Source organism: Mastomys coucha, unplaced genomic scaffold (assembly GCF_008632895.1).
Source record: "Mastomys coucha isolate ucsf_1 unplaced genomic scaffold, UCSF_Mcou_1 pScaffold23, whole genome shotgun sequence".
In the NCBI taxonomy this organism is placed as follows: Eukaryota; Metazoa; Chordata; class Mammalia; order Rodentia; family Muridae; genus Mastomys; species Mastomys coucha.
In genome coordinates, this window is record NW_022196906.1 from 42,169,523 (window position 1) to 42,184,176 (window position 14,654).

Consider the following 14,654-nt stretch of genomic DNA (forward strand, 5'->3'; position numbering starts at 1 on the left):
AACTCAGAAATCTGCCTGCCTCTGCCTCCCAAGTGCTGGGATTAAAGGCGTGCACCACCACTGCCTAGCTAGAATCTTCTTTATTGGTTGGCTTAAGGTCCTTTCTTCCACCTTCAAAAGCACATCATTCAACCCGATTTTCTTATCACATCTCTTGCCTGAGAGTATATGTGCACTTGAGTGTGTATGTATGTGTATGTGTTATGTGCACATACATGTTTGCAGGCACCCATGCCATGCCCATGGAGATCATTCTCCAGTATATTCCTCCATCATCTCCCCCCTTTATTTTTTGACTCAGAGCATCTTAGTGAACTTAGAGTTTATCTATTGAGCTAGTCTGGTTAGTGAGTGGTCCTCCTGGGAGCCTCCTGTCTTCACCTCCCCAGCACTGGGATGATAGGTGGGCACACAGGAAACACGTTACCAACGGAGTGATCTCCCTAGCCCTCTTGTCACATCTCTTTATTACTCGGACGCTCCACCATCTTTATAAGGATACTGTGATTACATCAAACTATTCAGATGGCCCAAGATAATGTCTGTCCCATTCTGGACACTTTATGTCAACCACAGTTCCCTTCTGTTGGGAAAGGTACCTATTCGAGGGGCATAGGTCCTAAACCTACTGGAGGGACTGTTATTCTGTCTACTACAGAGATCTGGGCCCAACTGGTGAGGGCAGACTTGTAGGGACAGGCTTGAGTGTCCACCTCAAGCAGAATCAGAAAGCTAAATGGAAATATGCTCCAAATGCAGAGAACTCCAGTGTAAATGTTTGGGGGCGGGGTGGAACATTGACACCCCAGTGGCCCAACAGAGAAGAATTTTGATGAAGAAAGTGTGAGATGTACTGGGTGTTACTAGGGGCATATCTGCAGGTTCTGGTGTCAAGCTGGGCTAGCTAGTCACTCTGAGGGTTGTAAATATCGCTGAGAAGTGTCTTTGGAGGAGGTCTGCACCCTCGACTGGGTCGGCTGTGGATCGCCCCCCCCCCGGCATGCCTCTTTTTAACATCCTTTTTAACAAGCACAAAGATAGAAGAGGAATAAATCACAGTAGATCCTTATGTGAGCATTTTCCTTCTCATCCCCTGCAGCTGTCAGTAATGAGGAGTACATAAAAGTGACACCTGAGAGCTGGAGGGCCTCGATGCAGAGGGGTGTTCAGCCCTGAAGTTTGGTGGCCAACACCAGTCCCACTTCTGCAAGGAAACTGCACAGCCAGCTGTTTCTAGAGAACCCAAGAGACGACAGAAGGCATGCTGTGTCCCCAAGGATATATATACCTCTTGGTCCCTGTCCCCATCAGCATGTTGGAGAACGAGACCTGGTGGGGGGCTGGGCAAGGGAGCAGGAGCTTCCTTTCCCATGATTTCTGTCCCCCTTGTCTTGCGCTGGCAGATAGGGCCGGTGGGGATACAGCAGCTGTTAGCTCTGCTAAGAAGGTCTCAGTGCTTTTTGTTGCCAGAATCCCAGGCCCCATACCACCTGGTTTGGGGCTTTAGGGAGCATATGAAGCAGGGGCAATCTGGGCCCTGGCCTAAGTAGTCGCGGTGCCCTCTAGTGCCCCTCTTTCCCTTATTTTTCTCTAAGCAGCATCCATACACCTAGGAGCTTCTCAGTCAGTCCACAGTTCCACAGTGATACTATTTACTGATCCTTGTCGGTTACCACCCTCGACTCTTTTGTCATCTGATTGTCTGAAAATAGGTAGTTAATTAATCCTGGGTCTGACCGTCACTGCCAAAGTCATCGCATCCATTTGGTCCAGGAATCACCTCCTAACCACATTTACTTCTTTTGCCCTTAGCCCCCACCCCCTCACCCCTAGCTGATTCTCTTGTGGTCAAATCAAAACATATCAGAGCATATCACATCTGTGCAGACACCCAGCAGCTTGGCTTAGAACAGAATCTGGCTTTCTCACCATAGTCAGCTGGGCCCCTCCTCATCCATTTCTTCTGTCTCACCTCTTCTTACCCCTCCATTCCACTTCCAAGTGTTCCTTGTCGTTCATTCTTGTTCCCACATCTGCTGGCAACAGCCCTTCCCACGAATCTCAAATGGGGCAACTCCTTCACTCAGGTCTCTGCTCAAATATGTTGATGTTCCTCTTCAGGCACCCAGAACAGTGTGTCTGTGCTCCTCTCCCCACCTCACCTCCACCCAAGGAAGGTCAGGTCCACGGAGATGGCTATTCTGTTTTACCTACCATTGTGTCCATAGTTCCTGGCCCAGGGTAGCTAATGCAGGAAATTTGTTGACTGGCCTATTGAAGGAATTGTTTGTATCTCAGACAATGACTAAGGCTATTGTTACAGGACAGGAACTGATAAGTAGATAATGCTTATTCCTTATGCTTATGCCCCTAGGAACTCACAGTATCCCTAGGGAAGATAAGGAAATATCTCTGAACTATAACTGTAGCAGACTGTGACAAATGCTATAAGTGAGGTATGCATAAAGTACCACGGAAATGCAAGTGTTGGGACAGTTGATTATTTCTCAAGGTCTAAGGAACTATTAGAGAAACAGGATGGATTTGAGCTTGAGTTGAGGTGCCTACTCATCAATTGAAGGTCTATGAATTACCCTTTGTACTAATTGCTTGCTGATATACCCTCAATATCAATTGTAACCGTCGTGGATAAGTCTGCCTGAATTTTCAAGGATGTGCACACTTCAAAAGGCTGGTGGAAAGATGTCAGAGTCTACACTATGTCCTAGAAACCTACATGGGACCCAGAATGGATAACTACTCTTCCCAGGGCCTTGTCAGAGGAGACCTCTCAAAGGTCCTTCATTTTCAGTTGCTCCATGTGATAACTGCAGTTAGCTCAGGATTCTGGCCCCTTGATACAAAGAATTGTCCGGCTGTGCCAACAGTAGTGCAAAGATTGGAATGAAAGGTGCCAGAGAAGAGTCTCCTGGCTGCAACTGGCTCCAGGAGGCTTCTCTAGGGCATCCCATGTCTCTTTTGAGTTGGTTCAAACACATTGGTTACAAGAGCATAGGTAGCATTTGTTGCCCAGCATCAAAGACATTTCCAACAGGTAGCACTTTGATGGCTTCCCTGGAAGCAGCAATGCTGTGGGGAGATGCCTACACTGAGGTCCATAGACAGAAGTGAGTAGACAAAGCACCCTAGCTGTGCCTGCCTAGGGGCAAGGCCCTGCCCGTGTAGTCTGGCCCTCCAAGGCTGGACTCTGAAAACAGTAGCAGTTCTGAACATAGAGGGAGACGTTCACATTTATGACTTCCATTTCCCAGGGGTTTTCACACTCGTTATTTAATTTGGTTCTCACAGCGGTCCTATGAGGTGGAACAGTCATGTATTTTATTGTTTTTATTAGTATTTTTCCCATTACAGTTTATTATAGAAATTCTGGAATGCATCAGGAGGCACAATGAATACAATAAAGATCACGTGTAATCACAGCCTGTGAAGTCTCGACGGTGATGTGTCTTCTGACCATCCCCCCCCCCCGAGGGTGGAAATACAGAAACAATCTATATAGCATTCTGTCCTGGGGTCTGGGGAAGGGAAGCCAGAATTGGCTTAAATTCCTTTACTCTCACCCATGCAAGTGTGTCTAAAAATTCCTACTTGGGCCTTATGGACTCTCTTTTCTATTCCATAAAGTTTCTGAGTTGTGAGCCACAAAGACTAAACCAAAGCTGTTGGGAAACACTGAACTGAGCCAAACCTTCAGAAGCACTTTCACAAAGGACAGATGCCGAAGTATCATGACCATAGGCAGTTGGAAACCTAATGTCACATCGCTGCAGGTTCTTTTAACCTATTTTAGATCCAAACCCCAAAGAGAATGGCGCCTTGTTCTAGAGTATCCTACCTGTTTACAGGTTGGCTACAGAATGGCAGAGCACCCAGCTTCACAATACAAGTACCACATTCAGGGGCAGACAGCAACCTTCAGGAGGTCAAATTGGATGTCAGTGCATTTCCAATAATCATAAAACAGAAATTGATTCCGGTTCGCCTATCTACCTTTTTAACCACTGATCTAATACAGGTCTTTTTCTCCCAATGGAACACACTAATTCCCTAAGTTCTCTTGACTTGAGAAACTCCCATCAGCCATTTTTCTTTCAGCTCTTAGCTTATATTTCCTCTACTGCAAGGCATATTCCCTGAGTACCAGCCACAACAGTGTCACATTTGTCTTCTCACACATACAGAAAATTCCTTGAAAGCTTTACTGCCCTCGTGGTGTAGGGCCCAGCATGGGAGCTGGTAATGAAGAGGATTTGCCTGAAGAAGAGAAAAAAGAGACTCAGACTTGGCACCTGAAAGCAGTCAGGTGTTTTGAAGAGATGGGAGCATGAAGGTGCTCAGATGCACACGTGCCACACACACCCACACCCCCCCTGCCTCAGACCCATCAGATGAAACACCTGTAAATGGCATGCTTTGTCCAGTAGTTATAGAAAAGCTTCAAACAGCTGTCTAAATTCCCAGCGTATGTATTTACAGATGCCAGGCTATCCTGCCATCCCCAACAAGAGTGTACAACATTCAATCAGAAGACTGAAAGTAGATCATTGCCTAAACAATTTCCAATTGTCTGAAGAAATCCAGAAATGTGGACCACTGAAAGGAATGCATAAACTCTGCCTATATTCTGTACCAAAAATAACAGAGTCCTGTCATATGAGGCTGTTGGATTAAATTAGTTATGCCCATAACCCTCAGGAAAGGTGTGTGACAATCGTCATCAGAGCTAACATGCTAGGTTTTCCCAGGTAAAATGATAACAAGAGATAAAATTTGTGAGATGCCCCCTATGTGCTAGGCACTTTTCATAATCTCAGTTGCCTCCTACGCAGCATATTGTGGCTGCTTGTGGTCAATGGCGATTGCACCCCCTCCAGGTTTAATTCCCATCCTGCAATGGCTGGTTAAGAACTACACTTCCCAGAATGCTTTACAGCTTATAGTCCTCGTGTGATTTTGATTCATCCATTTGGAAGTCAGAACCGGAACTCCTCACTGAGCTAAGTAGGGTGATGAGGAGTTTTAAGTGTGCTTTTCATGTTCTAATGCATACCCAGATGGTTTAACAGTTTGACTCTGGTGTCAGCGGTGGTAATGACTGATTCCAAGTCTCTTTGTTCTCCGTGTTCTTGGATTATTCCCGTGGTGATGTGATCCTGCGCTCAGAAGTTTGGACAGTGGCCTCCTGTTTCCCCAGCTTTCTGACTGGCAGATGTAAGTGTCCTCTTGGTTGGTACACGGATAGCATTTGGAACGTTTTAATATTGGGTGAAGCTCCATGTGTCTTTCAACAGTTTTATAAGTACCTGGTCCCCTGTATTCAATCTTTGCCTGCTTAAGGAGCCCTAAGGAGTGTTTGTGTTATTTCCAATGAAACTCTGATGTAGTCATTTTATAGGTGAGAAAACTAAGGCAGAGATAATCACATACATCATCTAAGATCGTAGAATCAGTGGATATGGAAATGGAATTTGAGCTCTGGAAGTTTGCTGGATTTGATGCCTATTTGACACTACACCCCCCATGCCAAACTTTCATCTCTAACTTCTCATTGACACTTTCTATGTGTTATGAAATATGATAAACTCCAGAGATGTGGAAGCTCTTAACAAAGCAGAGATCTCTTTATTCTAGCTCTCCTGACTTGTGTTAGACAGTATGATAGTTGTAAGTTATAAGTACATTTACATGGACATCTATCCTGCTACCAGTTTGCATTGGAAAGAGGCATGTAACGAGCTTTTAAAAGTACGTGTGAATCTAAAGCAGGTTGTGAGGGAGCTGGTGGCTAAAAGGACTCATTTCAAACATTGATTGACATATAATTCAGTGAAAACATTGGTAAGAACAAATAGAAGAATAAAGGGAGGGAAAAGCGAGTAAATGGGCGGACATCCTTCCATTTTATGGAACTCTTTGATCAGTCTCTTGGCTACCCCACCAGTCCCCAGACCAACAGCTCTAAGTGACTTCATCACATCCGTCCCTGTTTGGGATTCTGCCCTAAAGAAAGAAGCAAGCTGTGAGTAGGAAACTTAAAAGCAGTAAGCTGCCCCACTGGAAATTCCTTTCTAGTGCTGAGCAGGGAGGATTTGGTAGCTGGGTCACGTGAAACATCTGATCATTGCTGACAGAGGAAGAAAGCTCTAGAGAAGTGAAGAATATTCCCAATAGAGGCGTAATCTGCTGTTGGCAGAAGAAGGACTCCAGGGACACGAGCATCTGATGAAGCTACGGGAGTGGAGCCATGAAGACAGCCCCAGGAAGGAATTTCAACTGCAAGTTTCAAAATTGAGAGTGGCTTGAAAGAAATGTGCTCAAAGTTAGGGATAAAACCAGGACTAGACAGTCAATAATAATGAATAATTATAGAGACAGACCCAAAGTTTCCTGGGGGATAATGTTTTATTTTCTTTAAAGATTAAACTTTCAGACTACAGATGTCTCTCTTTGACATGCATTTATTTAAAAAACAACCTTCTGCAAACTAGAACTACTCAGTGCCCAGATGTACAGGCTACATGCTTAGTCCCCAGGTAACACAAAGGTTGATGTTCTAATTGCTCTCAGGGACCTAGGAGGGAAAAAAAAAATAACACATGGATCTTAGAGTTGCGGATGTATAGATAAAACTGGTAGAGACAGTACAAATTCTACAGAAAACCAATAAAAAAATTAATAGGAAATCACTTTTAACATCTATTACATTTTATGTAATTTATTTTGCTTGCATAGGTATATGGGTCTGGAAAGGGTGCATATATGCTGTGTGGAACTCAGAGGACAAAACTTGCAGGAGTTGATTCTCTTCTTTGGTCATGTGGGTCACAGGGATCGAAACACAGGAAGTCTGGATTGGTGGCAGGAGCCTTTACCCACTGAGCCACTTGCTGAGCTATCTTGCCAACCTGTTGAATTGGAAATCCTGAGGCAAAAGTGGTGTATCCATCAGGTTTCTCTACAGGAACAGAACTGATAGAATGAGTCTCTTTATAGGTATAAAAAGGAGATTTATTAAAGTGGCTTAAAGTCTGTGGTCCAGCCTGTCCTACAATGGCTGCCTACCAACAGCAAGTCAAAAATTCAGTAGTTGATCTGTCCACAAGGCTGCATGTGTCAGCTGGCCTTCTGTTACACCTGAGTCTTGAAGAAGTAGGCTCTAAAGCCAGTGAAGGAACAGGCTTGCTAGTGAAGTCAAAAGCAAGCAGGTTAAGAGAGAAGCAGCGTCCTTCTTCCAAGCCCTTTATTTGGGCTGCCAGCAGAAGGTGTGGTCTAGAGTAAGGCTGCATTTTCTGACCTCAGAAGATGCAGATTAGAAGTGGATGTTCCCACTTCAAATGACTCAATTAAGAGAAACCCCCGCACAGATGTGCGCGCAGTCGCTGGTGTTTTAGTTTTAGTTAATTCCAGGTGTAGTCTAGTGGTCAACCAAGAAGAGCCATCACAGGTAAACTTGGAAGATGCGCAGGTGGGGTAGATGTTATGGGTGGACGGGCTTCATTTGTTTTAAGAAGCAGGGGTCTGTGGTCCTCCGCTGTCAGCGCAACAGTTGACACTCTCAGACACTTGTCATGTATCAGCCGTCCTTCAACCACTCAGCACAGTTCAGACATCATATACAATCATGATGGACACCTACCATCTATCCACACAGTACACATCCACTGTCTACTACGTGCTGGGTTCGGAGGGCCACCAAGACATGCCAATCACATGACTGAGACAAGCAACCAAACATAAATAAAGCACTTACAACTGCTTCTTCCTCCTCCCAACTCTGAGGGTAGAATTGCTCCTTCTCTGTCCCAGTGGAGTTAGATGCCACTGTGTGACTGGCCAATGGAGTGTGAGGGGAAGGGATAGGTGTCGCTTGGCAGCAGAAGCTCTGAGAGCCAGTTTTTACTTTACCACAGTTTCACTTGCCTTTCCTGTTATGACCGGCAATGTTACAGTAACAGCTCCTTTGTCAGCTTGGTTCCTGGAGCTGAACAATTATAGAATTGGTGCCTTGAGACTTTTAGCATGAGCGAGAAATAGCCCTGTGCTTCTGTGAAGAGCCATGTCTGTGGCTACTTCTTACCGTAGCATAACTTAGCCTAATCTGACTTACACGAGGCAGCTCTATAAAAACTAACATTTATTGAGTGCTTACTATATCCTGAGCATTGTGCTGAGGGCTTTATATGCATTATCTCACTGAAGTCTTGTAAATGCACCACAAGATGTAGATATATGATATTACTTCTGTTTTATGGATGTTGAACCAAGTCCTGGAGCTAAGTTCAAATCACACTCCTATTTAAAGCTAGAATGGAATTTTCAAAACATGTTTGCCTGGATATAGAACCTAGGGACTTCACTACTGTATTAGTCTGTGTTTCTGAAACCAAATATCTGACATTGAGTCATATGTGAAGTTTTTTTGTGGGTGGACAATCTAAACATTGTGATGCTGTGAGATCAAATCTACTGTGGAGATTAATATTAATCCCATCAACAGGTGGGTCATTTGGCTGTTACCTCATGTCCTACTTAGCTTTGGCTGTTGACATGACACAGCCTAGAATCACCTGAGGGGGAGTCTCAATTGAGGGGCTGCCCAGACATGATGGGCATGTCTGTGTGAGAGTTTCTTGATTAGGAATTGATGCAGGAGGGCCTAGCCCACTGTGGAAAGCTGTAGTTTCTGCTCTAGTCCCTGCCTTGACTTCTCTCAATGGTGGACAGTGACCTAAAAGTATACATCAAATTAATCCTCTTCTCCCCTAAGTTGTTTCTGCCAGAATGTTTTATCACAGCCCAGGAAGGAAAGTTGACTACCTCACCCTGAGCTCTGCCTCTTAAAGGTCTCACCACTTCACTCTCATCACACTGGGAGACCAGCCTCAGCACACATGAGTCTTTGTGCAGAAAAATCCAAGCCATAAAAACTATTGTGCCATAAAATTTTAGGTCAAAATTTTGTTGTTGTTGTTGTTGGTGGTGGTTTGTTTTGTTTTGAAATAGGCTGTAAGTGCTCTGAGCATTTTAAGAGTGGAGTGTTCAGTGCACATTAGAACTTCTTGGGAAACGATTTATGGAAAAAGTGAGAACTGCAACAGAGGCAAGTGGTAGAGAGGGAAAGAGATGCTGTAATATTCTCTCACCTACTTAAAATGGGGAGGAAGAGGGAAGAGAGCTCATCTGTCTGGGTGAAATAAGGCAGTGCAATGGCTATGCCAAACCTGGAAATTGGTTTAGTCTACCCTGAAGAGTCTCACAATCAGAAAGTGGCGATAAGGCATTTACCCAAATTACTATCATAATTCAGGCAAGCTGGAATCCCCTGTAAATGTGGTAAGATGTACCAAAGGAAGATAAAGCAGAAACCTCGTCACCATAGCAGGATCAGGGTATGAAACAAGAAGCCAGCTGCAGGAGAGGCAGCACAGTGACGCAGATGCTGGACCCCTGAGCACACACCAGTCTCCATCCCACTCCAGAGTGTGCTAGTTGAGAAATAGCCCAGCCGGATTAGTGCAAGATGGCAGGAGAAAGATCTCCTGTGGCCAATGGTCAGAAGGGATAGTAAGGCACCAAACTACCACTTCACATCTTGTCTCTGAGACACTGGTTCCATCGTGAGTAACACCACAGCTTTTTAGCATCCTCAGTGGGGTCAACACATGGAACTTGGTCTCAGGATCTCCTCCACCAACCTCAGAGATTCTGAGTTAGGTACTCTAGAGTGTCACCCAAGAGTCTCAATTTTATTATACAACAGTCTTCTCCTTTCAATATCGATACTCTTTGAACCTTACTTAGAAATTCAGCTTACAGTAACATCAACGAAAACATGTCTCTGGAACTCAAGGAAAGCCAGCAATAAGAGTAATGGAACTATAGGGAATACTATTCCTAAAAGATATTCATATTCCTTTGGGAATTTATTGATGAAAAGAAGTAATCCCAAGGTGGACAAAAGAAAACTGGAGTAAGGTCATCCATGGGCACAGGAAATTTACATGGGCATGGGTGTTGGTTCATTTACATCTCTGTTGGGGAAATTTAAATTTTCATTAGATTTTCAAAGAAGCTGTAATTCAAAAATGTTTAAGATCATTAAGTGCTGCTGCTGTTGTTTGGCTTCAAGGGCAGTGTGGGTGACACATCAGAAAAGCAAGATGCCTGCTTGTAGTACTATGGTTTTTCAGTGTAGTGTGCAGTATCTACCAGGCAATGGGAGAAAACAGTGCCAGAGAGGATAAGTTTATCCAAGGCCTTAACCTTGCATGCCGGTTATTCACAATGTACTAAGAAGCCACTAGGGGGTTGGAGGCAGAAAAAATAATGTACAGAATTTACACTTCTGGAAGATAAAACTCTCAGATGTGCAGGAGAGATGGGAGAGGAGACAGAGCAGTAGTGACAGCCAGCAGCAAGCCACAATTGGCCCTAACAAGAAGGTTGGGTCAGTAGAACGCTGTATTGAAGCAAGGCGTGCGATGCATTTGACCCTCCACACCCTCTGTTCCACACTCACAGGCTCAGTCAACCATGGACCTGAGTAAAAGGGTATCAGTATTGAACAAGGGCTGGACTTACATTCTTGTAGTCATCCCCTAGGCAATCCAGTATAACAACCGTAACATTTATATTGTCTTGGGTATTATAAGTCATCTAGAGATTACTTATGCAAATTCCCTATCATTGTATGTTAGTGGATGAGGTATCTGTGAATTCTCACATCCATCGGGGTTCTAGACCTAAAGCCCCATATAACTGAGGGATGACTGTAGCTAACAAGTGGGTGTAGGGTGGAGTCAGGATGACAAACTGAAGTTGATTGACAGAAAGAAAATTTTGCCTTTTTCAGGAAAATTTGTTAGGTATAACAGCAACTAACATTATTGAACCAGGACTATGCCCTGGGCATCAGCAATGTGACTTCAATACATTACTCTTAAAATCCGTTAAAAAAAAACTCTGCAAAGCAGGTAATTTTATTTTTTTCTACTGTAGATGACGAGATAGAGACCCAAAAATGCATGTCCGGGGACCACACAGCTAAGTCGGACAGGAACAGAGCCTGGAACCAGAGCCTATAAAAGCATGAAGAGCCGTTTTCTTAACCATCACATTTTTGTTTATTTATTTTTTTATAGAAGTCAGCATGAGTTCAGACTTAGTTTTATTTTAGTACACCATTTGAATGTCTGTGGGGCAGTGCCTACCATGCATTTGGAAAATTGGAAATAGAGTTTGGAGCACTGATCCGAAAAGGAGCCAGGGGAGCATGAGTGGCCTTGAAGAGAGCAGAGGATGCAGTGTAGGACCTAGGGACCATGGCTGGGGGAGGGGGAAGGAAAGCCAAAGGCCAAGACAGTGGGATCACAAATGTGGAAGACTGTCCACAATGGGCATTGTCATACAAGCTGGAGAGGGGATGGTAGTAAGGAGAGAAAGGTGATAGCAAGAGGAGGGGTACCCCTTGAAGCTGTCAATGAAGGATAACGTGCTAGGGAGTAATTCGAGTTAATTATTTTATAACAAGAGTTGGGAGGAAGATGTTCAAGGTGACTGAGTAGTGGTGAGAGGTGAGGGTGACAGTGATGATATTTAGGGGGGCTGAGAAGCAACGGCCTGGTGGGTAGTTCAAGGCTGTGGCAGGTTTCGAAAAGGAGATTTTTGTTTGCTTTTCTGGGTGTCAAAACAGGGTTTCTATGATTAATCTAGGCATATAACCAACCTCATTCCCCCCACCTCCACACACACACTCTAACCCATTCTTAAAATACATGCCTGCTGTTGGGCCCTGTACCTGGTGGTACCTTTGGCTAGAGAAAGTCATGGAGGACTCCTTGCCACTTCTCCTTTGCTGATGGAGTTCTTGCTGGTGCCCCTGATACCCCCAAAATCTGGATGATAGAGTTACCTCTTGGGTGTGTCCCTGGGTAGCTTTATTACAAGTTTGCAGTACAAGTTTTACTAAGTCCTGATGATCGAAGAGACTAAATATCCCTCTCTGGGGCCAATTAAATGGGACTGGACAGATCTTCCATACCCTTTGCAGCCATTTGGCTCTAATATCAAAGAGGTTAGTTGGATGACTCATCCAAAGTCAGATAGCGGGTGCTGAGTCAGACCTTAAGCCCAAATTTTCAGAACCAATGCTTCTCTGTCTGGACCCTGAAGAGTAGCAGATAGAATGTCACTGGGAAGTTTGTTTCTGCAAAGACTTTCCATAGTCTTGTCTTGTCTTTTCTTTTTAAAAAGGTTTATTTATTATGTGTAAGTACACTGTAGCTGTCTTCAGACACACCAGAAGAGGGCATCAGATCTCATTACGAATAGTTGTTAGCCACCATGTGGTTGTTGGGATTTGAACTCAGGACCTTCAGAAGAGCAATCAGTGCTCTTAACTGCTGAGCCATCTCTCCAGCCTTCTCCATAGTCTTTTTAAATAACTTACTTTGGGTCTCCTCCTAAGTGGAGGATAAATTCTCTCAGAGATGTGGCATCCAGACACAGGTGCTGTGATGGTTCCATCTCTCCAAGCACTTGGATTAAGAAACACCAGGGTGGTTGTTAAAAGGCAATGTGGGGTGTGTTATCAGGGTACATTCAGGAAGAATTGAGCACAACAGAAGACTCATCTCATGTACTGCCACAGATAGGGAGCAGGGATAGAATCAGAGCAGGGAAAGGAGGAGCCTGGTGCATGCGCTATAACATGATCTGGTTTTTGGTTTTGTTTTTTCTTCTGCCTGGCCCATACGTGATAACATGATCTGGTTATTTCCACCACACCCTTCCCACGGTTATGGGCTGCACCTTCTGAGTGTGTCAGAGCGCCTCTTCTGCAGTTGTTTTCTCTTTTCTTTTAAAAACTTGTTTCATTTTCATGTTGTGTGCATGTGTCTATGACACTTAGGACAGCTGGGGAGAACTGGTTCTCCCTTTGCAATGTGTGGATTCTGGGGATTGATGACAGTTGGCAGGCCAGTGTCAAGCATCTTTATCCACAGGGACATCGTTCCAGCATCAATTGCTTTGTTTAGGTGTGGAGGTTTGAATAGGTATGATTCCCCACAGACTCATGTGTTTGAATGCTCGGCCCATTGGAAGTGGCACTAATTGGGAGTGGCCTTGTTGGAGGAAGTGTGTCACTGTGGAGGTGGGATTTGAGGTCTCCTGTGCTCAAGCTCTGCCCTGTGTAGAATCCAGTACCCTTCTGCTGCCTTCAGATCAAGATGTAGAACCCTGGGCTCCTCCAGTCCCACATCTGCCTGCACACTGCCATGCTTCCCACTATGATGATAATGCATCTAACCTCTAAAATTGTAAGCCACCCCCAATTAAATAATTTCCTTTATAAGAGTTGTTGTGGTCATGGTGTCTCTTCAGAGCAATAAAATCCATAAAACATTAGGTATGTATTCACAGTGTTAGAAAAGAGTGACGAACTCAGACACACTAATGCGTCCTGGTGGTTTTAATCATGACTACACAATTTTCCTTTTGCAGGAGGTATTAGTTTTCTATTGTTTCTGCAGCATATTCCTACAAATGCAGTGGCTTAAAGCAGAATAAGTTTATTACCCCTTCAGGTTTCAGGGGCTGGAACTCTGAAATGACTCTCCCTGAGCTTTCACCAAGGAGTCAGGCAGGTCTGGTTCTTAGACAAACTCAGAGAGAGAATTCACTTCCAATTTGCATTGGCAGGCATCCTAGCTGTACGCCTCTTCTATCCTCAAAGCCAGGAGCTGAGAATTTTCAAAACTCTGTCACTGATTCTGTCTTCTGTATCACCCTGGCTTCTGCTGCTTCACTTCTGTGAGGATACATGGGATTTCTGAGTTTCAAAATCCCAAGTAATCTGGGATCTTCTCACCTCTAGAACCTTCACTTAATCATACTGGCAGTATCTCTATTGGATATGAGGAATTTATTCTCAACATCACTGTCAAACAGGTCCTTAAGTGGAAATGCCCCTTCCCTCAAGATGTCTCCATGCTACATCCTGTAGAAGGGCTATTAATCAGCCCATCACAAGAATAAGGAACCAACAGATACTGCTGTAGCTATTTGTCAATTAATCAATTGGCAAGTATTTGCTGGGCCTACTGTGTGTCGAGTCCTACTGTGAGAAGAGTGGGAAATATATGTCCATACAAGACTTGCTCTCTTCACTTAAGAATCTCCTGCACTGCCTGCTGTCAAGAGCCGTAGGGCTACAGGAGACGCTCTCTGGAGTTGTATAGGTTGGAACAATCTATGAAATTTTCATGGGAAAAATCCAAAAACTTAAAAATAAATGTGTAGAATGTAAATGGAGCAGGAAGGGGCGAAGCAATTGAAGTGGGCTGTGTTATGGAAGTCAGAGTGCAGCCATAGGAACGGAACAAGGCTAGGAAACAGATTGCCAGGGATCAAGGGTCATAAGCCAAAGCCAGTCTTCCGTCGCATTTTATAAATAAAAGTTTTTATTAGAACAGCCATGCTTACTTGAAATATGACTTCTTTTATGCTTTAATGACAGAGATGGACAATTCTAACAGAAATCAAATAGCCCGGAACGCCTAAATATTTTACTGCTAGCCCTTTATGGAAAAAACAAAAAACAAAAAAACCCTGACCACCTCTGCCCTACATGA

General features: G+C 44.2%; 1 protein-coding gene across 2 annotated transcripts in view; it reads left to right on the plus strand.

Moving 5' to 3' along the window:
• Nucleotides 1-4,984: 4,984 nt before the first annotated feature.
• The window catches only part of LOC116073539 (NXPE family member 4), a 247,548-nt gene continuing 237,878 nt past the window's right edge, over nucleotides 4,985-14,654 (plus strand). For both annotated transcript variants that reach the window (XM_031345552.1, XM_031345553.1), the window contains exon 1: nucleotides 4,985-5,232. The gene's annotated coding sequence lies outside the window, so the exon portion shown is untranslated. The remainder of the gene's footprint in view (nucleotides 5,233-14,654) is intronic.